Source organism: Ambystoma mexicanum, chromosome 6p (assembly GCF_040938575.1).
Source record: "Ambystoma mexicanum isolate Mex_15411 chromosome 6p, UKY_AmexF1_1, whole genome shotgun sequence".
In the NCBI taxonomy this organism is placed as follows: domain Eukaryota; kingdom Metazoa; phylum Chordata; class Amphibia; order Caudata; family Ambystomatidae; genus Ambystoma; species Ambystoma mexicanum.
Window position 1 is genome coordinate 1,347,359,214 of NC_090935.1, and position 25,038 is coordinate 1,347,384,251.

Below are 25,038 nucleotides of genomic sequence, written 5' to 3' on the forward strand. Positions count from 1 at the left end.
GTGAAGAACAGCCTCCCGAAACACAGAAACGTCTCCACTAGAGGATAGAACCCAGAAGACACCTACTCTTCGCATCCAACAAAGTAAGTGCTGTACTGTAGTAGTATTCTTCCTGTTACTCAGACAGTGCAGTGTTGCTGTATTGTAGCCTACCAAACTCTATTCAACCCAACAACATTTGCTTCACTCTTACTTATTACACCTCAGCAGATGCACTCTTTGTATTCTCATGTGAACACCAGTCTCATAACACCCACTAGTTTTGTGAAGACATTGTAATGTTCTTACTTACTCATGCACAGTACACTATCATACACACTCAAGCAAACCTTTCACACATCAACACAAACTGATACCAGTACAACCTTACCAACCAAAACTAATAGCCCATCGCACAATAACACACCCCTCTATGTATGCCTACCCCGATATTCATACTCTCATACACAGTGCAGGCAAATACATTGCACAACTTTGAAACCACACTTTCCTTTTTTCTCCAACAGACAAAAGAGAATGCTTACCAAAAAGCAACATCTGTAGAAAACAACGCAAACATAGAGCAGAAACAACTAAAAGCATGCAAAATAGTAATCCGCCTCTAGCAGACTTTGTACGAAATGTTCAAACAAAACAGCTAATACAGTCACTGAGCAAAACTGAACTAGCTAGCAGGAAAACAAGTGTGGCCCCTCTTCCAAAATGTCTAACTACAAAGAAATGTGTTAAGAGGAATACAACTACCATTAGTGCTAGCACTGCATCTACCAATGTTAACGTAGCCACATCTAAGCATTCCAAAAAATTAATTTGACTAAAAATGTTCCACCATAGAGTCCTTCGGAATCCTTATAAAAACAGCCGAGGAATCACCACGCTAAACCCTTAAAACATACCGCAGAAGACTGATCCTGGAAGCTCTCATAGACAGTGCAATGCTCCTCAAAAGGATATTATTTGTATTAACTTTAACAGAATGAAACCGCTAACATAATTAATTAGTAAACTACAAAGAGTACTTAGCAAGATGCGCAAAATGAACAAAGATACCTTAGCAAACTTCTATGCAAGTGAGTGGATTCATACAACCAGCACAGAGCCATATTTCAATGAAGAGGCATACAAACAAGAGCAGAGAAACCAAATTTCCATACATAGCAGTGGCCGAGACTATGAAATAGTAGACAACACCATTATGGCAGAAGAAACGCTGATTGAAAGAATATCCCCAACCAACTTACAATCAACGCACAATTCCACCGAACCAATCCATCCCGTCTACAAATGGCCCTGCACATCAATGTGTAACATACAAAAAGAATCCCTTAAATCTTTATGGCAATTCCTCAATCATTATGTGAAAGCAAAAGAGAAAATGAAAATTAAAATGTTGTAAACCATGGACTCCTGTCCAATGCACAAATACACAGGACTGCGAGGACATTCATTAGCCTGCATTTCTGTGCCTGCTTGCAGAAGAACCTTCCATCACATCAAAATGTTAGCAACACACCATTCCACTATACCAAATGTCGTTCAGAGACTGTACTATGCAAATGTTCATGCTTTAGAACTGGAGCATTTAAATCACATTCTGCTACATGCCACAGCCAAAGAACTCATGGAACAAATAGACCACATCGAAAGAAAATATTTTGGAGGTGAAGCGCACTTAGAAAATCCAGTAACTTTAGAAAAGAGTAGCAACAACTTCACAGATACCAACCTTCTAATACACAAGTACATACAAAATAGCAATATTTAAAAGCACATCTGCTGAAGTACCAAACCAAGTATGTGTGTGTTGTCACAGAACATTTTACACAAAGAGCACCAAAACTGTAGATATAGCGTACAAAATAGAAGACAATGAGGAATCACAATGGTTCCAATTAGCTCTCTACCTTATTGCGGAAAACAAATACGGAATTTCTAACCCCTCAATACTTTGCACATACTGCACTGCAAAGCTTGATAACAACCAAATGCCTTCATGGGCTATCACTAATAACTTGGAAATATTCCCACTTCCAAAACTACTCCAACAGCTTAATATGTATGAAAGCATTATAATCCAAACAGTACACCCATTTCAAGCGATAATATGCCTTAAACCGAAAACAGCCAAGTTGCCTCCTTGTGAATTACTGAAAGGCATTTGTGGCAAAGTAGTTTATTTGCCATTAGATCTTAAAGAAAATGTAGACACTCTGGGAGTGCAACGGCCAATAGATAAATCTTTCATTATCCTAGTGAATGGTGTCCCTACAAAAGACACACAAATTTGACAGCAACTAGTAGACTTAAACAAAGTTAGAGAAGCCCTACAGTATCTTAAAGAGAACAGTGAATACTACAAAGAAATACACATTGATGAAAACCTGAGAGAACCCACCAAAATAATTCAGGATTCCTCATCAACTGGCCAATTTGAACTTGTAGATTCTATTACAGCATCCAATGTTTTGGATCAGTATACAATTCACCCACTGCACTCCAAAGACAGCATAGACTATGCACTAGAAACATATCAAATGTGGCAAGCCAAAGGATCTCAAATCAGCATATGGGAAAAAAGTGTAGAAGCACACACCTTTCCTCTACTCTTTCCTACTGGAAAAGGGGGAAGGTTGATGAAAGATGCACACAAATAAAAGCATCAGAATACCGCTCTTTACGAATGTATTCTGAATACTGCAGATTCAGACAGAACATTGAATACAACCTCCTGTTTGAAAGTGAAGTAGCACCTCTATTTTACGGAGTTGCACACACATTGAAAACAGGTTCCAATTTTGTAAACATATCTGCTAAGCAACTACTTCAAAAGGTGCAAGACAAAGATGAAGTTTTGCAGTCAAGTATCACAAATCTCTTGGCATACATGCGTGGTACAAAATAATACGGGTTCCGACATCACGCGGATGTACGGTGTATGCTATGCAACCATGGCCCACCGACATGGTTTGTCACTTTAAGTTGTGCAGAGTATGCATGGCAAGACTTGCACGATTTCCTACGCTTAGCAACCAAAAACAAAGCAGGGTCAGACATCAAAACACCAGGAGAACTCTTCTCTCTTGACCCTGTGAATGTGTCAAGGTACTTCCATCACCGCTTTATTGCCATGCTGCACTTCATTTGTAATAAAAACATTTCCTCCCCTTAGAGAAGTGCAACACTTCTTTTGGAGAAAATATCAATCCAGAGGAGCACCACACATCCACATGCTTTTGTGGATAAAAGATGCTCCTAAGTTTGGTCTGGACAGTGACGCTACTGTTTTGCAGTTAATTCCAAATATGCCACTTGCGAAATCCCTTTAGAAAGCGCACATAGTGACCTACATGCACACATTTTGCAGTTTCAAACACACAAATGTGGCAATTATTGTCAACGCTGATATAATAACAAAGGCAAATACTACTCCAATTGCTGCTTTGGTTTCCCTAGACCAGTTTCAGCAACAGGACAAGTAAACAGCTTCATGTCTTCTGTTAGACACAGTGTGAAAGGCAAATCGCCTAAGAACACATACTGCATTAGAAGAAGCAAAGCATTAACGTACATTCATGATTACAATGCAATCATTGCCCTCTTGTGGAATGTAAACATAGATGTGCAGTACATTACAGATAATTCCACTGCTGTTGCAAGATATGTCACAGCCTACTTAACCAAAGCTGAGAAAACAGAGCTGAAGGACCTCTGGGATGACATATCTGACAAAACATTGTCACAAAAATTATACAGCTTTGGCATAAAAATGCTCTCCCATAGAGAATGTGGCTGCTACGAAGCTGCACACTGTTTAACAGGCACAGCCTTATATGTGAAATCTGAAAACATAGTCTGGCTAAGCCTTGGTCCTGCTGCATCCAGAAAAAGAGTGCTCAAATCATACCAAGACATAGACAAAATAGCCAAAACCGATCCCAACAGCCAGGACATTTTGAAAAGCTATTTATTGGACACATTCTACCCAAACAGGAGTACTGCTTTGGAAACCATGTGCCTATACCACATAGCACAACATTACTCATACAAGAATAATATTAAACCAGATGAGAAAAAAGATAAATACAGAGTAAAAGGTTGTGAAGGCAGCCTGGTTAAATTTACCAAACCCAGCCTCATTAATCATATGAAGCTATCATTTAAACTCCTCAACATAGAAAACTTTACTACATGTCCCTGCTCCAACTTTTTAAACCATGGAGAAAAGAAGAAGATTTATTGGACACCCATGACTCCTATGAAGATGCTTTCAATGCAAGTGAAAGCAGTATAACAGATATACATTTCAAACAGTACAAAAACATGTTGGACAATGAAAGCCAACAAGAGGAAGAACTTGAACCACAACTAAATGTAGAGACTGCTGAGGGCAGTCAACCTTCTGTTACAGGAAGCCAAGAACCACTTTGAGAGCCACTCATAGTAAATTAAGCAGAAATAGCCATGTCTGAAGTAGAAAACACCATGTGTCAGTATGAGGAATCTGAAGAAAACTTTTCTCTAATGAAATCACAACTGAATGATGTACAAAATAGCATTTTCCTGGAAGTAACTAACAAAATCTAACATGGTGTGCAGCACGAAACCAAAACTTGTAGCGGTCAAAATTATAAACCTGTACTCCTGTATGTAAGTGATGAAGCTGGTTCAGGCAAAACATTCTTAATAAAAATCATCAGCAAGTTCCTCCAGAAATTGACAAACAACAAGCTTTCAGCTGTTTTAACAGGTCCCACACGTTTAGCTGCCTACAACATAGGTGGTGTTACTTTGCACCAATTGCTGCTCCTTCCAGTACCGCCTACGACCATGCAACCAAGAGTCTAGGGGCTGGCCACGACCACCAGAGCATAATACGCCCATGCACCCAAGAATATGGCCAGTGGCCACAACCCACACACTTAAGCCAGGCACCCAAGGCCCTGTCCACTTCTGCACACATACTATTACAGTTATTCCATACAGTGGGCAGACTCTCATGCACCCAAGAGTTTAGGGGCAGGCCACAACCATCAGAGCATAATACAGCCATGCACCCAAGAATCCATGCACCCAAGAGTCTAGTGGCTGGCCACAACCAGCACAGCATAATACACCCAAAAATTTGGCCAGTAGCCACAACCCACACACATAAACCAGCTGCCCAAGACCATGTCCACTTCTGTTCACATACTATTACAGTACTTACAATCAGTGTCCGACTCTTGGGTGCATGGCCTGCAGCCATGCACCCAAGACTCTAGTGGCTGGCCACAATCACCTCAGCAGAACGCAGCCACGCATCCAAGAATCTGGACAGTGGCTACAACCCACACACATAGCCAGGCACCCAAGGACCTGCCACTTCTGTACACATAGTATTACAGTTCGTGCAACCAGTGTGCACACTCTCATACACCCAAGAGTGTAGGGGCAGCCAACAACCACCACAGAATAATACAGCCATACACCCAAGAATCTGGCCAGTGGCCACAACCCACACACATTAGCCAGCCGCCCGAGCCCCTGTCCACTTCTGTACACATACTACTACAGTACTTGCAACCAGTCGGCAAACTCTTGGGGGCTGGCCACAACTATCACAGCATAATACAGCCTATACAAACATCCTCATATCATCTGCATTCCAGTCCCCTACCCTAATGAAGCCTGCCTGCAGTCACCAGATAAGCCTCCCGCCCGAGGCCTATCCGTGGACTACCGCGGTGTCTGCGGACTGCCGCGGGCACCCCACGTCCTTCTTCCACCTAAACAAATACATCATATCAACCATCTTCCACTCTAACACCCTTCCCAGCCCCTCTTACCAACACAGAAGGCCCCAAAATATGTTTCCCAGCCCTGTTCACCACCCCGCTATCCGCGGATATCCACGGATATCCACGGAAACAACATGGAGGGCGTTTTGGGAGAATATGATGCACATCACGCTTTTCACCAGCCAATCAGCGGGCATGTTGGGTGTCCGCAGACATCCCGGCGCCCTGTGGGCCAATCGGAGTCCTGTCCCCAGAGTGAACAGGGAAATGGGTCAGTCGACCCAGATGTCCCACATTTTTTTGGACCTACATTTTGCTTGTTTTAAAAACAAATACTGGACGGATTTACACCAAATTTACAAAAGCATGCTTTTGAGACCACGCCGCCGTTCCTGCCGCAAGGTTGGTGAACACCCGTCCAGCGATTCGGGCTGCAGGCATGAGCAAAATGTTTTCCCATTGCGTCTATGGAAGAAAATTAAAATGTTGGGACCCCCCATACAACTTTGTCCCCCCATCACGAAACCTCACCAATCTTACCAAACAAATTCAGAGCGAGCCATATACTTTTTTGCAAAGTTTGGTGAGGATCGTCCAAGGGGAGCGACGTTATAAGCCACCCAAAAAGTGCTCTTCCTATGAGTTAAGCAACTTAACCATAACTACACGGCCGCTACTGCAGGTCGTGAAATATATCACTGAAAAAAAGATTTTAAAGGGACGTTATGGTAAAGTTGCACTTATAAAACCTATTGAATTTAAAACGTGTTAAAGGAACATTTGTGATGTCATCTTTGATATCCTGGGTGTTAGTCTTAGTCTTAGCAGTGCACAGTGGTGGCGCGAGTTATGGTTCCTCAGTTTATCATAACTAGCAAAGTTCTGGGGGGTTTTGGTTTTACTTACAACCATAACGTCCCTTTAACAAGTTTTTCTTATTGAATTTAATAGGTTTTCATTAGCGCAGCTTAATTATAACATCCCTTTAACAATGTTTTTTCAGTACATTTCATGGGTTTTTACCAGTGGACCCTAATTTGATACAACTTCCCAATATCATACTTACCCCCATTATAGCAGCATTTTTGTCCAACCTTTTCCACTGTTTTTGTGTTTGTCGATGTTCGCGAACGTCAGACGTCATCACAGACTTTCCGGACAGTGTCACATGACCACGTGCTTGCCATGATGACGTGTTCGCGAATGGGTCTGTGCTTCGCGAACATTTTAGAACTGCATTTTCAGATGATCAAGGAACTTTAAAGCTCAAAATGTACCCTTGCACAGCTGCTACACCTATTCTTACTCATTATCCATTAACAATTTAGCACACAGCACATACCTGGAAGAAGATTAGCAAAACTGCTATTTATCTTAGAAAATGGCATCAGCTATTGCCATCCCTCCTCTCCAAGAGCCACCACCACTACCACCAGCTGGAGAATCTACATAACGAAAGAAGCACAATACTTTAAAAGACAACAAGGAACACCAGGAAGATGAGGTAGAGGAAGTGCCTACCTTTAGCCCCCAGAGAGAATCATGGGTGTGGCAGTTCTTTACCACTGTTGGGGATGTACAAAAGGCTATAGCTACCAATGTGAAATGTACTGATCGTACTCAGTCGTGGACAACCTGTGCAGTACTCCTACGGGGTCACCTACAGTCACCGCCACACCAAATCCAACCACTGATTTGCTCTCAGAAAGGCTGTTCCCTTCTTATGAAGTAGTAGGCTGTCTTCCTGTACCTCATCTTCCTCAACAAATACTGTAACCACACAGCCTACTTCTGTGGGACACAAATTCCTACCAGCTACCTTACAAGCGATAAAATAGGCTGTCAATCCATGTCTTTCGAAAACAACAGTACTGTGTATATACTGCAGCACCACTCTACAGGAAGGAGCAATTTCGAAGTGCTTTTGAAGCTGTTCTCAAGGAGCATGAGAAACACTGCCGCCTACCTTAGATTTAACACACACGCAACATCTTCCCTTGTCTACCTGCCCTGCATATCTGTGATTGGTGCCCCTTCCCTCATTTCCCTCCCCACCTTACTTTCTGGCTTCTCCTACCAAAAAATAAAACATTAAAAAAAGGTTCCTTTAGGAACCACCTTTCACAGTTAAAAAATAGAACTACAAAAAATAAGCTTATAGGCACCATCTACTTTACATTTTTCAGTGAAGTAGTTAGATTCAATAAGATGCTCCACCATTTCCATTAGCATGTTCTACTATGCTGATGTAAATAATGGACAATTGTATAGTAGAGAAAAAGAAAAAATCACAGAAACAATTTTCTGTCCAAAATTCATCCCTCTAGTATATAATAAAGACCATAATCCATTGCCCTTTATGACTATCCACAGTCTATGCAGTCCCCTGTCTAGCCCATGCCTTATTAGAAACCCCGGATTGCACATGCACACCATTACAAAAGACATCCCTTCTACCCTTTTTACTGTTATGTTTGTTCTACTCCCTCATTGCCTGCTTTAATCCATTCACACATATATCCACCAATCAGTTAAAACAACTCTATCTATCAACATATTAAACGTCCACACACCAACTGCCACTTAACAATGTTCTACAAATCTTTTACATCTGCATTTCTTATACTTATACCAAAAATGTTTACATAGTGCGCCTATAAATGCACATATGCATTGTGCATTGAGACAAGTGCATAAATAAAAGGGGCAGTACGGATGGGCAAGTGCTCATGTTAGCCCAGGAGGGAAATGACAAGGGATGCCAAGGTGGGAGGTGACTAGCTAACTGCTGGAGCAGAGAAGCCCCAAGGGTGGGGTACATCTTAACCGTAACATCTTTTTAACTTTTTCTGTGAAATAAATAGGTTTTTATAAGTGAAAATGTTTCATAATGTTACATCACTGTAAATAAGTTATTAATAATTCGTCTTTTAACATATATGAAAGAACAATAAACCTCCTTTAACAAACATATTTTTTGCAACGCATACTTAAGTGTGTCATTATTAGCAGTGCATGATGGGGATGCAAGTCATTGTTCAATTGCCTAGGGCATGAGGCTCGACCATGACCCCAACCCCACCAAACCACCCCCCCTTATCCACTGCACCTACCCAGCATCCTACTTCAGTGTCCACTATACCCTCATAATGTGACTAATGACCAGTGCTCATAGCTTGCATGGCCAGTCTCTACAATCCATGGGGCGTGGGCTTCGGCCTTGCCGCATAACCCAATAGGCAAATCAGAGTAGACATTTGTCCTTGCCGAGGGCCAGGCCCACTGCACATGGCAGCAAAGTTATATCACAATTTTTTGTACTTACATTTCGACGCTTTCAAAAAAGTAAAACACAGCACAGATTTGCAAAAGCATGCTTTCAGAAACAGAGTACACATTTGTCTTTGCTCAGCACCAGGCCCATTGCCCAGGCACCAAAGTTATATCACAATTGTATGTACTCACATGTTCACACTTTAGACAAAATAAAACAAAGGACAGATTTGCAAAACCATGTTTTCAGGTCCTTGCTAATACTCCTTGCGAATTTTTGCTGCAATCCTGTCCAGCACTTCGGGCTGTAGCCACAAGCAGATTTATTTTCCCATTCAGACCTATCCCGATTTCGAAAAACACTACCACATAGCCAGTCCCTTGTGGCTATGCCCACTTTAACCACATTACCGGTCCCTTGTGGCTATGCCCACTTTAACACCATTACCGGTCCCTTGTGGTCATGGACAGTAGCCAGATTTTTGGACTATGACAATATGGCCACTGCCCATGGCCACACGCTATACCTCAGTCACCAAAGGTATATTACCATTTTTTGTATCTACATTATCACACTTTTCAAAAAATAAAACACAGACACATTTGCAAAACCATACTTTCATATCCTTGCCAATGCTCCTTGCACGAGTTTGCTGCAAATCCGTCCGTGTTTTATTTTTTGAAAAAGTGTCAAAATATACGTACATAAAATAGTCATATAATTTAGCCCCCACTTGACAAAATCCATTCAGACTTTGTAGAAACATTTGTGGTTTGGTGAATAATCTTTCTAAAATCTTTTGTGCACATTCGTCAAACAGCAGCAAAGTTATAAGCCATCTAAAAATGTTGAGACCCCCTCTGATTTTGCCCCTTCTTGACAAAATCCAATCCCTCCAAACTCTGCAAAAACATTCAAAGCTGGGTCTTAAATCTTTTTGCAAACAATTGTGCAGATTCGTAAAACGGCCTCAAAACACCAAATGTATAAGCCTTTAAAATATTTTGGGACCCCCTCTACTTTTGTTGCCAAAACAGCCCCTACCTTTGTAGAAACATTCAACGTCAAGTCTAGAATTATATCACACCATTTCATGCAGTTTCATTGAGTGGCTTCAAAGTTATAAGCCATCCAAAAACTGCTTTTCACCAAACCTGTAATAAAGAAATATGCATGGATATCCCCAAACATCTGACATGTTCACAGACTTCGTAGAAAGAAAAACACCCATTCATCAGTGATATCATCAGTGAAATTTGTCATGCCATCTTTGATGTCCTCTGTGTTAGTTTTAGCAGTGCACTGTGGTGGCGCGAGTTATGGTTGCTTAGCTATCAGGTTCAGACTTTATCTTCTCCGCAGGAGCTGCTGATCCCACAGACCCCCTCCAGATGCCTCCAATCCAATCTTCCTGAATACAGTTGAGTAAAAAAAAAAACAGGATGGGGAAAGGGGTGTGGATAAAATAATAAATAGACAGATGTTTCACCGACAAGCTGACTCTGCTCCCGTTTCTACATTCTACAGCGAAACAAAAAAAGTATCTTGTCACTTCAGATTTCTCAGTCAATCTATTCTTCTATACAATGACATAAAATTCACTCTTACCTGTCACAGCTCTTCCGTAGCCTAGAGGTGAGGGTTCTTAATTTAAACTCTCTCTCACTTTTTTCTTTCCTCAGAAGAAAAAGATGCTGTAAGTTTGCTTAGTAAAAGTCTTGGAATGCTTTTCCTGCTTACCCTAACTAACAACTAAGTCTAATTACCTAAACTATATACATTTCCATCTTGTGTCTTGGCATGAGTTCATGTTCACAGACTTAAGAGAGAGTTTTGTCCTTTGGTTTAATGCTGAACTCTTGTAAACTGCCTTTTTTTTATTTTGTTTCCTTTACTGAGCACAAGAATTCCAACTATTACACTTGCAGGCTTTTGAGTTCTTTACTCTGGTTTCAGTTCTAATGATACTGTTTATTATTTAAAATGCGGACATGCATATCAACTAGCATACTTGTAGGCTTTAACTTCAGCTTAAATGAAAGTGTTATTCACAGTTTAGCGATCAGCTATTTTAAACACTCCTTTTTCTTTCCTACGTAGTTCTAGACTCTCAATATGTTATGCTCCCACCTGAATTCTCTGTAGCTGCTGACTCAAGTATCTTCTTAACTTTTCTTGGAATTGGTTTTTTATGACTTCTTCTGTAACAGCTTCCTGTAACTTCTACTCTTTGGGCCTAACTTTAGGGAAATAATTTAAACACAGACTGACTCTTCAGCAATTTAGATGAAAGGCAGTTAGAACCCTTTCTTTCTGAGCATTCCAAGTGATTGTTCCTTGAAACTCCAGCCAATGAACTCCCCAGCTATTGTTCAGCCATTTTGACTTGGGAGACCTATACAACATAAGGTTAAGGAAGATAGAGCACAAACACCCTGCCCAATACCCTTTAACATCTCCTCCTAACAAAACATCTTCCCACCCTGTGCATGACTGGCCTCCAGTCGGCCCTCCATTTAAGTCACCTGTTGCCAACCCTGACAGTAGCTTACCATAACTGGTGAATTTCAATAGTTTTTCGGTTTTACTTGTAAGTATAACGTCCCTTTAACAACGTTTTTTCACCGAATTTGATAGGTTTTTATTAGTGCAACTTAACCATAAGGTCCCTTTAACAAAGTTTGTTCACTGAATTTCATAGGTTTTTATTAGTGCAGCTTAACCATAATGTCCCTTTAACAAAGCTTATTCATTTAATAGGTTTTTACCAGTGCACCCTTAATCTGCTACAAGTTCTTTATATTATACTCACTCCCAATGTAGCAGATGTAGAGTCCGTGGACAATAAGAATGTCAGCGGACAGGAAGTAGCATTCACAAAGCCCAGACGCACAGGGGAGAACAGAAAATGTTCTACATATCAACCAACCAACACAGATACATAAAGCAACATTATTTATATCTACTGCACCCAAATATACCTTTTTGTACAAATGATTACTTGACAATGTACAAATTAACTTTGTATTTATAACACACAATATAATGGAATGCACCAAGCATAAACTATGAGTGTACACGTCATATTATCACTTCAATTCAACTGTTCATAGAGACTGACATACACCAAGCGCTTAATCTAAAACAATGTCTCACCAAACAGTAAGTACACTGTATTTCTTTCTTTATTATTAGCATTCATTATGAAAACATGTATTATAAGGAAAAAGCATCCTTTTTTCATTTTGACAGGCAAAAACACTTGATTGGTTAGAGGAAAACTTTCCAAAAAAAGAAATTAGTGACAATAACATCTCTTATGGTATACAATACATCTTTTAATATAAACAAATAATGTAATTTGTACAGACCTCACTAAAATAATAATTTCTTTTTTTTCTTACAGTACATAGTTTTCATGAAGAAACCACACCCTAATTTAATTATACACAATCCCAAGAATCACAAAGAGAAACCCTATCCCCAACTGTACATAATCAAATAATGAACTTGTCTACAAAAGTTGATAAACTAAGTAATTATTTTAAGGAACGTTTGCAATATGTCAAAAATCATGTCATTAAAAATGTTCCCTATCACTGTCCTTCTTGCACCTGTCCCCCTTGTCCCCAGAAATCATCCCCATCAAATTCCCAAAATGCAATTCAGAGACCCTTTGATGAAACCTCACTCCTTTCCTCCCCTGATCATTATTGTACCGAAATTCCAAATTCTCACATTTATGTATGCCATTGTGATACCCAATCCCTTTCATAAATAAAAAGTGTTTATACTATAAATGTATTGTATACTGTTGTGTGATATTTCCTTTTTTTCTTAAAAGCCCCATTACGGGTCTGTGGGCACGACGACTGTCTGGGATGTCTGCACTCAAAATGGAGGTGCCCCCGGACAGGCGCGATGTCCGTACATGTCCGGTTTCACATGCCATACTTTTAATTAGCCGCGGACACCACGTCTGTTCTACGGACGCATGCATGCACCCTGTGATTCCAGCCCAGGCCGTGGATGTCCCAGACATCATCATGTGACCACACCTGTGGCCGCGGACAGTTTAACACTACATTTTCCCCAATCTAGGTTGTTTCAAGTTACAACTTTACCCTTGCACAGCTCCCAGACCCATTCTTGAATGATCTGCCAACTTTTTACAACTTTTCCATACCTATTTGCGACTCGGTTGTCCGCGGATGGCACGACTGTCCATGGACGGTTCCTCAGAAGGGACCCACCCATTACTTTTCCTCTCAATCTGGCTATCCAGGAGAGAGCATCTTGCACTACCTGCTTTGGAGATTACCTTCAATGCTGCATCAATGGCATCTGCTATGGCCATTCTTCCTGCCCAACCACCACCACCACCGCTGCCACCACCGCCATTACCATCTGTATGACCTGGACAGGGGAACAGGCGCAGTGATACAGATAATGAGGATAAAGAGGAAGATGAGGTGGAGGAAGTCCCTATCTCCAGTACCCAGAGTGAGTCCTGGGTGTGTCGATTTTTCACCAATGTTGGAAATGTGCCTCCATCTATCTGGAAAATGTTGACAATATCAAATGTAATGTTCTCATTATGAAAAGATGTCATGCCGACATCTCGCAAAAAAGCACACACAGCTTTATTCACTTTGCTCCTTGCTCTTTCCATTTGTGCACAAAATAAATATGTACACATCCACATTTGTCTGTGAGCAATTCAAGAAAAAATTATTTTGGAATTTGGAAACATTTCCATCAACTTTCCAAATGTCTCCCTCATTGCAAACTGCAATGAAATTCCAGTAACATACCCCCAACTGTTCCCTCCACAATGAAGAACAATGATGTCCGGATGTTTTAAGTGAACCATATTCTCACAAAATGGGAGCACGTCTGCAGACTTCAAAATCAGGGAATCCAAGATTTCCACCCAATCCACAGTGCTCATCATAGACCTTCAGTCAATGGATCCAAGCATCCCCCGAAATCCATATACTCTGTCTCCTCAAAGACATTGCCATGGCCATTTTCAGTGCTCTCAAAACTCCTAAAAACAATACTCCTGCTTCCCTTCCTGTACACTACACCCAGTAAACCTGATTGTTTAATCCCCACAGTGCGCTTTCCATGCGAGGCACCTTAAAAGACCTGCATGTGCATGTGCCATCCGCAGACTACTGCGGTGTCCGCGGACATCGCGGCCACTCAAAGAGGTGGGGGGAATTTAAACTCAGTTTCAGTTATTTCTTCTTTAGTGGTGGGTCTGAAAAAATCCTTAACATTGTAAAGAAAAATCGCATTTCTGACATCTGTAAAATGAACCCCATCTTTACGAGAAATAAAATCACACCATCAGACCTTATATTGTCATTCTCAAAAGATGACATTCCTGCAGCATATAAAAAGCAGATACAGCTTTATTGACAAGCTGCCTTGTTTCTTCCATTTCTGGACTGAAAAGGTTTGGAAATCTCTCTGTTTGCCTCTAATTAATTTCAGAAAAAATCATCTTTGCAGCAGAAAACAGTTTTATTAGGCTTTTCAAGAAGTTCTTCAAAGCAACCTGCAAACTGTCCACTCCACAATGCACAATTACAATGTTTGGACATTTAAAGTGAGCCATACTCTGACAGAATGAGAACAAGCTTCCCCAGTTTAAGCCACAATCTGCATGCCACAAAACCTCTCCTTGTGCCAATCCAATACTTCCAAAAATGCCATGATTTTCAGCATACACCTTCAATAACTGAATTGAAGAATCTCCCAAAATCCATACACTCTGCTTCTTAATAGCCATAGACATATCCATCTTCAACTGCACAGAACAAAACACCTGCTACCCTGTTTTCCTGTAAACCACAACCAGAGCACTTCATTGTCTAATCCCCACAGTCCCCATTCCATGCTAGGCATCCTCAAAAGACCCGGATGTGGCACATGCCGTCCACAGACTAGCGCAGTGTCCAATTGAAGGGGGTGGTGAGGTTTACACTTAATTTTAATGTGCAATGGTGGCTCTTAAAAGAGCGTTTTTAGTTTTGTATTTTATTTTATTTTCTGATTTTTATTTCCTAGAACTACTTACAAATGTTTTCATATGCAATGCAGATCTTTTTCATTAAACATTTTCAGTGCATTTTGAATATTTACAATAAACATCTGATTCCCAGTCAAATTCACCCAATCACTCCGAAAAGTGTTTGCACCATCCAAGTTGATGTTTTAATTTTCAAAAGATGCCATGTCCGCAACATTCAAAAAAGCACATACACTTTTATTTATAAGGTGCCTACCTTCTAGTAGAGCACAATACACATTTGATCATCTCCATACTTCCCTTGGATGTATTTCTGAAACAATAATCTTTTCACATGGCAATAGTTCCATTAAGCCTCTGAACATATCTTTTAGTGCAACCTGCAAATATAGTGGAGTAACGTAACCCTAACTATTTCCTCCACAATGAACAACAATAATATCTGGGCATTGAAAGTGAGCCATAGTCTTACAAAATGATGGTAAACTGACCCAGTTTAGCCTAGATACTGTATACCAACAAACCTCCTCTCCCCCCAAACCAATAGTACCAGAGATGCCACACAACTCAGAGTACCTTTTCAAATTATTCATCCAACAATCACACAACCGCCACACAGTGAGCATTTTCTTAGCAATAGCCACATCCATCTTCCCTACACACAACAATCAAAACACCTACTACCCTCTCTTCCTGTAAACCACATCCAGAAAACCTCATTGGCTAATCTCCACAGTCCAGTCCCCTCCAGGCATCCTCAAAAGACCCGGACTGGCACATGCCATCTGCGGACTACAGCAGTGTCCGTGGTCCTCGTAACACAAGGGCAGCCCTTCGACCCTTTCCACTTTCATGTTCTCAACACTCCCTCATTGGCTGCTTTCAAAGAGTCACTCATCCATCCACCAATCACATCAAAAACTCTACACCTAAACCTGTCATCTCAGTTCAACACTTCAGATGTACACTTGAACTCTGAGAGTACATATCTCCTGTTAATCACAGCCATCTCCATCAAAAACTTCTGTGAAACTATCCAACATTTCTATTTCCAGATTCAACATCTGCATCTAACAATACATAGTACAGGTATGCTTATATTTTCTAAAGTATTTTCTGCAACTCTTTTAGAAATATGTATATATATATATTCAGTAAAAAAACGTTGTTAAAGGGACATTATGGTTAAGTTGCGCTACTAAAAACCTATGAAATTCAATTAAAAAAACGTTAACGGGACGTTATGGTTCCCAGTAAAACCGAAGAAACCCTGAAATTCGCCAGTTATGGTAAGCTAAGCAACCATAACTCGCGCCACCACTGTGCACTGCTAAGACTAACACCCAGGACATCAAAGATGACATCGCAAATGTCATTGATGACATCACTGATGACATCACATGTCTGGCTCCCCCTTTTTTCCTTTACTGACATATCTAGGCCACATGGTTTTGTTCAGTAACAGACAGGAACTAAAAATTGAAAAGGTAGTATATTTGTAGACTTATACTTCAAGTATGTTCTTACAGTAATTCCCTTAAGGTCAAGTCACATCATATTAAACATATATATAAGGGAAAACACAGGCTTGAAAGACAGCAATCCTTTTTGTGCATGAAGATAATCAGTAGAGTTATCAGCACTTTCTGATAGTTTTTTTTTATTACTGTACTTTCCCTGTATATGCTCATATTTCTATACATTGTACTCACACTACTTTCCTTAGGGTCCAGTCACTTCATGTGATACACATACATAAGGTAAGTAGCAGGTTTGAAATAGAGCAATTATTTCTCTGCATAAAGATAAACAGTTACGTTATAAACTCTTTCTGTTAGTTCTTCAGCTTTTTTGCTTACTTCACTTTCCCTGTATATTCTCATGTTTGTATGTGTTGTTGTCTCTTTGTGTTTTGCCTGCAATAATGCAATTATGTCGTAAGTAGGTATTATTAGCTACTTATTACATGTTTCACAGAACACAAAACTCTAATAAGAAAGCAGTTATCATTTAAGTATTCAACATGGCAAAATTATGAATATTGCACCTCCATCATGTATGCTGCACACAATGCCTATGTTTTTACATGAGTAGCTTAGTATACTGGAAATAACCTGATAATAGCATGGTATTCGTATCAATGCATTACTTAATGCACTACGTACCTCATGAAATGTATTCAAATAACCCTTCACACTTTTTGATCAATATTACTATAAGATTCCTTGTACAGACTTTTAATGAAAATAAATGCACATGTGATGTCATCAGTGATGTCATCAATGTCATCAGTGATGTCATCCATGACATTTGTGATGTCATCTTTGATGTCCTGGGTGTTAGTCTTAGCAGTGCACAGTGGTGGTGCGAGTTATGGTTGCTTAGCTTACCATAACTGGTGAATTTCACCTTCCGGAGAATGCCACATGACCATATGCTGGCGCACAGCATGATGACGTGTCCGAGAACCCGTACACACTTCACAATAAGATCTGTGCTTTGTGGACAGTGTGGAACTACATTTTCTACTGATGTAGGAACTTGCAACTTCAACATTTCCCTTGCACAGCTCCAACGCCTATTCGTACTCAGCCATTAACAATCTAGTACACAGTACATACTTTTAGCAAAACTGCTATTTATCTTAAAACGACATCAGCTAAGGCCATCCCTCCTCCCCAAGAGACAGCACCACTGCTATAATGAAGGAGCATGAGAAACACTGGCCCCTACCTTAGAAATAACACTTGCAACATTTTCCCCCGTCCACCTACCCCTCCATATTACTGTTTGGTGCCTCTTCCCCCAGTTCCCCCCGCAACTTTCGTTCTTAGCTCTCCTGCCAAAAAAAAGCCATCCAAAAACAAAATAACTGTTCCTTTAGGAACCACCTTTCACAGTTAAAAAATAGAACAAAAAAAAATGCATAGACTCCATCTACTTTATATTTCTCAGTAAAGTACATAGACGCAATACGATTTTCCAACATTTCCATTTGCATTTTGTGTTATGCTAATGGGAATATTGTGGCGTTCATCCTCCGTTCCAGGGATTGGAACGGTGGATAAAGGGCCAGCAGGCCAAGTTATCAGCCCAATCGAAGCGAGAGTGCATAACAAGGTCTCTGGATCATTAACCCCCCTTTCAGCCCCTAAAATGGGGGATGAATGCCATTACCAATCTAGATTTCCAAAGCGGTAACCGGTGCTACTAAAAAAGAGGATTTTTCATCCTATACCGGTTTAGGAAGGAAAATCCTTTTCCAAGATGGCCACCATAGAAAGGGAAGGCGGGGGTTCCATACAGAGCCCCTCTTCGCTTTCCATGGAAGCCTGCAAAAGGCAAAAACGAAACCCTGTGACCATATTACCACGAGCACATTTTTTTCCCTTTCAAATCTATCCTAATTTCGAATAACTTTACCACAAAGCCAGTCCCAGGTGGACATGGCCACTTTAATCCTATGTTTTGTCCCTTCTGGTCATGGCCAGTAGCCACATTGTCTGGATCATGACCTTATACCATGACCCCGACATTCTGCCCACTGCCCATGTCTACAGCCTACCCCTCAGTCACTGAAGTTGTACCGCTATTTTTTTTAACTACATTATGACACGTGGCAAATAAGAAAACACTGCCACATTTCCAACACCATGCTTTTCGATCGTTGCCAATCAGCCTTACGCAAATTTACTGTAAATCCACCCACGTTTTATTTTTTTCAAAACTGTCAAAAGAATACACTAATGATTTGTCATATAAGGTGTGCACAAAATCCCTACAAACTTTGTAAACTCATTCGAAATTACGTCAGAAATATTCCAACCATCAGCATTACCCCTCATCTCCCCAAACATTATTTCATAAGTTTCACAAGTGCAACGTTCAGAAAATATTATTGTCCCGTGGGTTCGACCATGTATTTTTGTACGTTGATCTATCGCAAACATTTCCAATGCACCTTACCTAATTTTTCCTCTTTTAGAAAACATACAAAATCTGACAGCAGTGTGCGTCCATCTTGTGCTATTCTTATCCCTGGCTGCATCTGCCTAAGGTAAACTGCCCTGATGTCACTAAATCATATGCTCCGCCACTGATCCTCCCATAACCAACCCTAGTGATATTCAACACCTTTCTCAGTGACGTTCCTCTTCAGCGTAGCTAAATGCGCCCATAATCACCTACGTGCCGTGACGATGAACCCGAAAATCAACACACATCGACTTACAACATAGCACGTCACAATTTGAAATAATAAACCGGTTTTTAAAAGAAAACAGTAACACTTTACAATTTCTAAAGTACTTTTATTTCACAATAAACTCTCCGACAACATCCGACTATTCCCATATTCAATCAAATTGCAAATTTGTTTCTTCGCTCGTGATCGAAAATGTTAATCGTGAGGCACACGTTGTTCTTTTCCCTTACACAAAGTGTTCGTTTTCGATAATGGAACCGCTTGGGTCGCACAGTGAATTCCAGGGTGTCGGCATGAACTTGGGCCTAGACCACCATAAAAGATGTTATGTTACTCCTAATCGCTAGTGCAGCGTACGGACACATGGGCCCTGTGCGATCGTCCCACAAAACAGTCACGCTGATCCAACCGTTGACGACGACGTGCACCTGGCGAATGAAAATTCCATCACTTAGCATCTGGAATCCATGGCAATCGTAGTAAAGCAGCATGTAGCTATTTGCAAAACATGACAGAAAATATGTATCAATACCCAACCTTTATTAAAATACATCTATTGATTTCTTAACTCGGCATACAGTTTAAACTAATGATTAGCACACACAGCAAACAATCTCAAAAAAGACAAAAAGAACGTGGAAACTGATACACAAATCGATGTGGTCATACGTGACATTTTAAAGAAATATTGGCGTTGAACCTGGGTGAATCTAGTGATAGTCTACAACCACTGAGATTCTGCACTCCCCATAACCACAAAAAAATGACAACCACACAGAAAGATAGTACTTCAGTTATATTGCCAAAATTAATGTTCAGATAATAATAAATTAAAGCTTGTTCCAGTGTACAGTCGTCAAAAGCAAACTTACATGATATTGACCGTCTCCATTCTCTTCGTGTAACTCAGACTGTAATGCTCAATGCGCTCGTACCAAAGAATCTTCATGAACTGATTTTACATGTGCCTTACAAACAATTGGAATGCATAACCTTATCAAATGTTCCTTATTCCAAACCTCCTCTCCCTGTATTCTTACTGAATATTTGTCGTAAACCCAAGACTGGCCAAACGTAGAAACAGGTTTAATATGGTTGCTGGTACAATTGGGGGTGGCTCATGGAGTAGGTGTCATCATTGTCCCATGTGTAAATGTGTTTGGTGTGGCTACAGGACATCTACAGGGCACAAGAACCCAGGAAACTACATCTCCCAGCAGTCCCAAGGCCAAGAACTACAGCCCCAGCAGCCCGGACTTCATTCAAGGAAGCATCAAGCACACAGGGCCTGCAAACACCTCAGGCAACACCCAGGCCAACGCCCGAAGCCTGAGACTGTTCCCGAGAGGATGCATCATACTGAGCTCCAGTATAAACCTTACGCGGGGCCCGCCCTCGCTGCCAGGAAGACATCCTTTGGCCCTGTGTTACTAAAGATAAGTGCTACTCTTTGTCAAAACGTTGCAGAGCATACTAACTTTGTTAACTAACTCCGGGAAGACTCCAGGAAGGCTCTGGTTGACTGTTTGACAGCCGTGAGTTCTGGGAAACACTTTATTACAAACTTCAGATACTAACCCAGATGCATGCCGTAGTTCGCTCGCACGTTGCAAGCATTTCCATGTCTAGGTAAAACGCAGTACCCACGCCATACGAGAGGAACGAACTAACTGTTTCCTTTTTTATCAGGGGCATACTTACTGATTACAGAGCACCGGCTGCCCACGCAGACTGTACAGGCGGCCAGCAGAGCGAGAAGGGAAAGCCAGAGCTAAGTGCTTTTCTATTTTCATGTTGAACCTTCTGAATGCAATTATGTTGTGGTTGTTGATAGTACCAGAGCACTCATTGGGTGCGCACTTCTAGGTCAAGGAACCTTATTGTGTCTTCTCATGTACAAACCCATGTGCCCTCATTCTGAGCCTGAATCCAATGTTCCTTTGAATCTGCATTTGTTTCTGCTTACAACTCAGTGCTGATTAAACTGAGCAAGGCTTTTCTGCAGAAGGGTAACGCATGCATGAAAGATGAATGCAAGTGTGTGAATGTGAACACTGAGGTAAAGAAAGAAAACCTCAGCAAAATAATTCACAAAATGGCTTGCAGAGAACAGAGCCAAGGAGCATGCCTTTCCCTTGAACCCCTTACCTAGCCACTACCACTCCCTAATCCATAACCCGGTTTTCCCATTACCCCCTACCTATCCAATCCGTGGACCCTAACCCTCTTTCCCTGTGGTGGTCGCGGTGCCCTGCGTTATCTAATCCAGGCGCCAAGACCACCAAGGGGAGGTAGGAGTTCTTGCTGTTTCCGTGCTGGACCGGATCACACCTTGACAGTAGCGCGAACCCAAGTATTTCCTAAGCGCCCAAGCAGCACGAACTCAGAGGAGTCATGGAAGACATAACCCGAGTTCTTCACGAATTAAAAGATGCGCTCAAGGCTACAAGGCAGGACTATGCAGCTTTGGCCACCAGAGTGCAGGGGCTTGCAGCCCAAGGAAGCCCACTTCCCGGTGGGAGCCCCCTGACTCCAGTCCAAGTCCAAGTAAGCACAGAACCACGTATGCCCTTAGCCACCCCGGAAAGGTATGGGGGGATCCGCAAAAATACTAAATTTTCATGGCGCAGTGCTAATTGCATTTTCTGACAAAACCAACGATCTTCCGATCTGCCCAGTCGCATACCACATTTGTTATTTCCTACCTCACTGGAGATGCAGCAGCATGGGCTACCTCCCTCGTACAAAAGGATGATGCAATATTATATGAGTGGGCCGAATTTCAGGAAGAGTTTGGAAAAATATTCAACAGAAAGGCAGCCTCTTTGATTCGAGATCGGGAACTCCTCACCTTACGGCAAGGAAGCAAAGATCTGATCACCTACGTGACCACTTTTAATGGTTTGGTGGTGGAAGCCGAGTGGCCCCATGAGAAGAGGTTGGCTCTTTTTCACCAAGGGCTGCAGGAAGAGTTAAAGGACTTAATAGCGCAAATAGATCCTCAGCCAACCACGTGTTCAGGAATGATCGACCTAGCCTTACGCTTGGACCATCGCCAAGGTGAGAGGAGGCAAGACAGGAGGAGGTGGGAGACCAGGTCGAATTTGGCGAGGCTGGACTATCCGAGAACCTCAACTGGCTCCGGTAAAACAGAAAAAGCCCCAGAGTCTGAGCCCATGCAAATCGGGTCCATCCGAGGACCACTTTCTAAAGAAGAAAGGGACAAAAGACGGTGAGAGAAGCTGTGCATGTATTGTGGAAAGTCCGGACACTTCGTACGGGAGTGCGAGGCAAAACCTAAGATTACTTCACGTTTGGGAAACGCCGACGCTCGCCAGTGAATAGGGCGGATCTGCCGAGCCGAAACCATCACAACGCCCCTGTACATACGTTGGGAAATGTGACCCATGCGCATAGGACTCACATCACTGTTACAGGAATCCTACAGACACGCCAGAACAATCAGTCTATAACCCTCATGATTGATTCAGGAGCCACGGGCAATTTCGTGGACGTTAGCTACGCCCAAAGGATGGGTTTACCACTAAGTACTAAAGATACTCAGGAGGCGGTCTGTTCCGTTGACGGATCTCCCTTGAAGTCGGGGCCTGTGACACAGCAAACAGGGGAGATGGTGTTGAACATCGAGGGTCATAAGGAATTAATCTGGTTTGATGTAATTGCCACCCCCCAGTTTGGATTTATCCTCGGCTTGCCTCGGCTCATGTTACACAATTCAGTGATTGACTGGAGTTATGGCGCGATACGCTTTTCCTCAGACCATTGTAGCACCCATTGCTCCAAAGAACTAGGGCGTGTGGTACAGGTGTTAGGAGCCACGGAAAAAGGGCATTTGGAAGGTCTGCCCCAAGAATATAAAGATTTCAGTGATGTATTCAGTAAGACAGCTGCAGAGACGTTACCTCCGCACAGGCCGTTTGACTGTCGGATAGACTTGGAACCAGGTGCTACGCTACCGTGTAGTAGCATCTATGCACTAACGGAAGCGGAAACCAACACCTTAAGGAATACATAGATACCAACCTCCGAAATGGTTTTATCCGCCATTCTACTTCACCCGTTTCTTTGCCTTTGTTCTTCGTCCCGAAGAAAACCGGAGACCTTAGAACTTGTATCGATTATCGTGCGGTAAATCACATCACGATAAGAAATCGATACCTCCTCCCGCTTATACCGGTACTGTTGGACCAAGTGCACGGAGCTACCATCTATACTAAACTGGACCTACGCGGGGCTTACCATGTGGTGCGGGTCTGTGCAGGGGACGAATGGAAGACTGCCTTTAGAACGAAATTCGGCCTCTATGAATACCTGGTCATGCCATTCGGCCTCTGCAATGCACCCGCCGCCTTTCAGCACTTTTTAGATGAGGTCCTTCAGGGGTACCTGGACATTTTTGCCGTGGTCTACATAGACGACATCTTGATTTATTCCTGCAACGTACAAGAGCACGTGAAACACGTTTGGTCCGTCTTACAAGGGCTGCGAGAACACCAACTTTTTGCCAAGCTGGAAAAGTGCACGTTTCACTGTTCTACGGTTGAATTCCTCGGGTTTGTTCTATCACCCGACGGAGTCAGTATGGATTCACACAAGGTACAGGCTATTCTGGATTGGCCATCTCCAAGGAACATCAAGGAAGTACAGGCGGTGTTGGGATTCGCAAACTTTTATAGGCGATTCATTCAAGGGTTTGCGCAGAAGAGTCTAGCCATTACCCAACTCCTAAGGAAAGGAAGACCATTTGTGTGGGACTCCGAGGCGGAACGTAGCTTTCGCCAGCTAAAAGAGGCTTTTACCTCGGCACCTGTTCTACTACATCCCGATCCAACATTACCATTTCTGGTGGAGACGGACGCCTCAAGCTACGCTCTGGGGGCGATTCTATCACAACGAGATCAGTCGGGTCTCCTACACCCAGTTGCTTACTATTCAAGAAAACTGAATCCAGCGGAACAGAACTATACTATTGCAGACCGTGAACTGCTTGCAATTAAGGCCGCCTTTACGGAGTGGAGGCATTATCTACTGGGAGCTAGACACACCAAAACGGTACTAAACGACCAATGTAACCTCCAGTTTTTAAAGTCAGCACGTGCCCTTACACCACAGCAACTACGCTGGGCCATGTATTTTGCAGACTTTGATTTCGTGGTTACATACCGCCCAGGGCAGGAAAACCAAAAAGCTGATATGCTCTCCAGATATCCGGAACCATCAACTGAGCCCAGTGTAGAAGAAAAGCGAAATCCATAATACCTCCAACCAAGATTATAGGGAGCGTGACCAACACACTGCTAGTACAAATTGGGGATGCTATGTCTGCTCAAGAATTGCTTCGGTGGGAGGATCCTGCCCAAGAACGTCGTCTCCTAGATGGAATTCCATATCAGGGAAAGGTGGTATATTTGCCTACCCAAGCACTACGGAAGCAAGCACTCACATGGTGTCATGATTCACCTTTAGCCGGTTACCCCGGGATCAACAAAACCCAGGAATTAATACAACGGCACTATTGGTGGCCTCATCTTCATAAAGAAGTCCAAAAATATATCGCACAGTGTGAAGTATGTGCTCGAAACAAAACTGGCCACAAGAAACCGATGGGTCTGCTTAGACCCCTACCGACACCACCTCAACCTTGGCACACGGTATCATTGGACTTTATCGTAGAGCTACCCCCGGACCAAGGTTACATGACTATACTCGTGGTAATAGACTC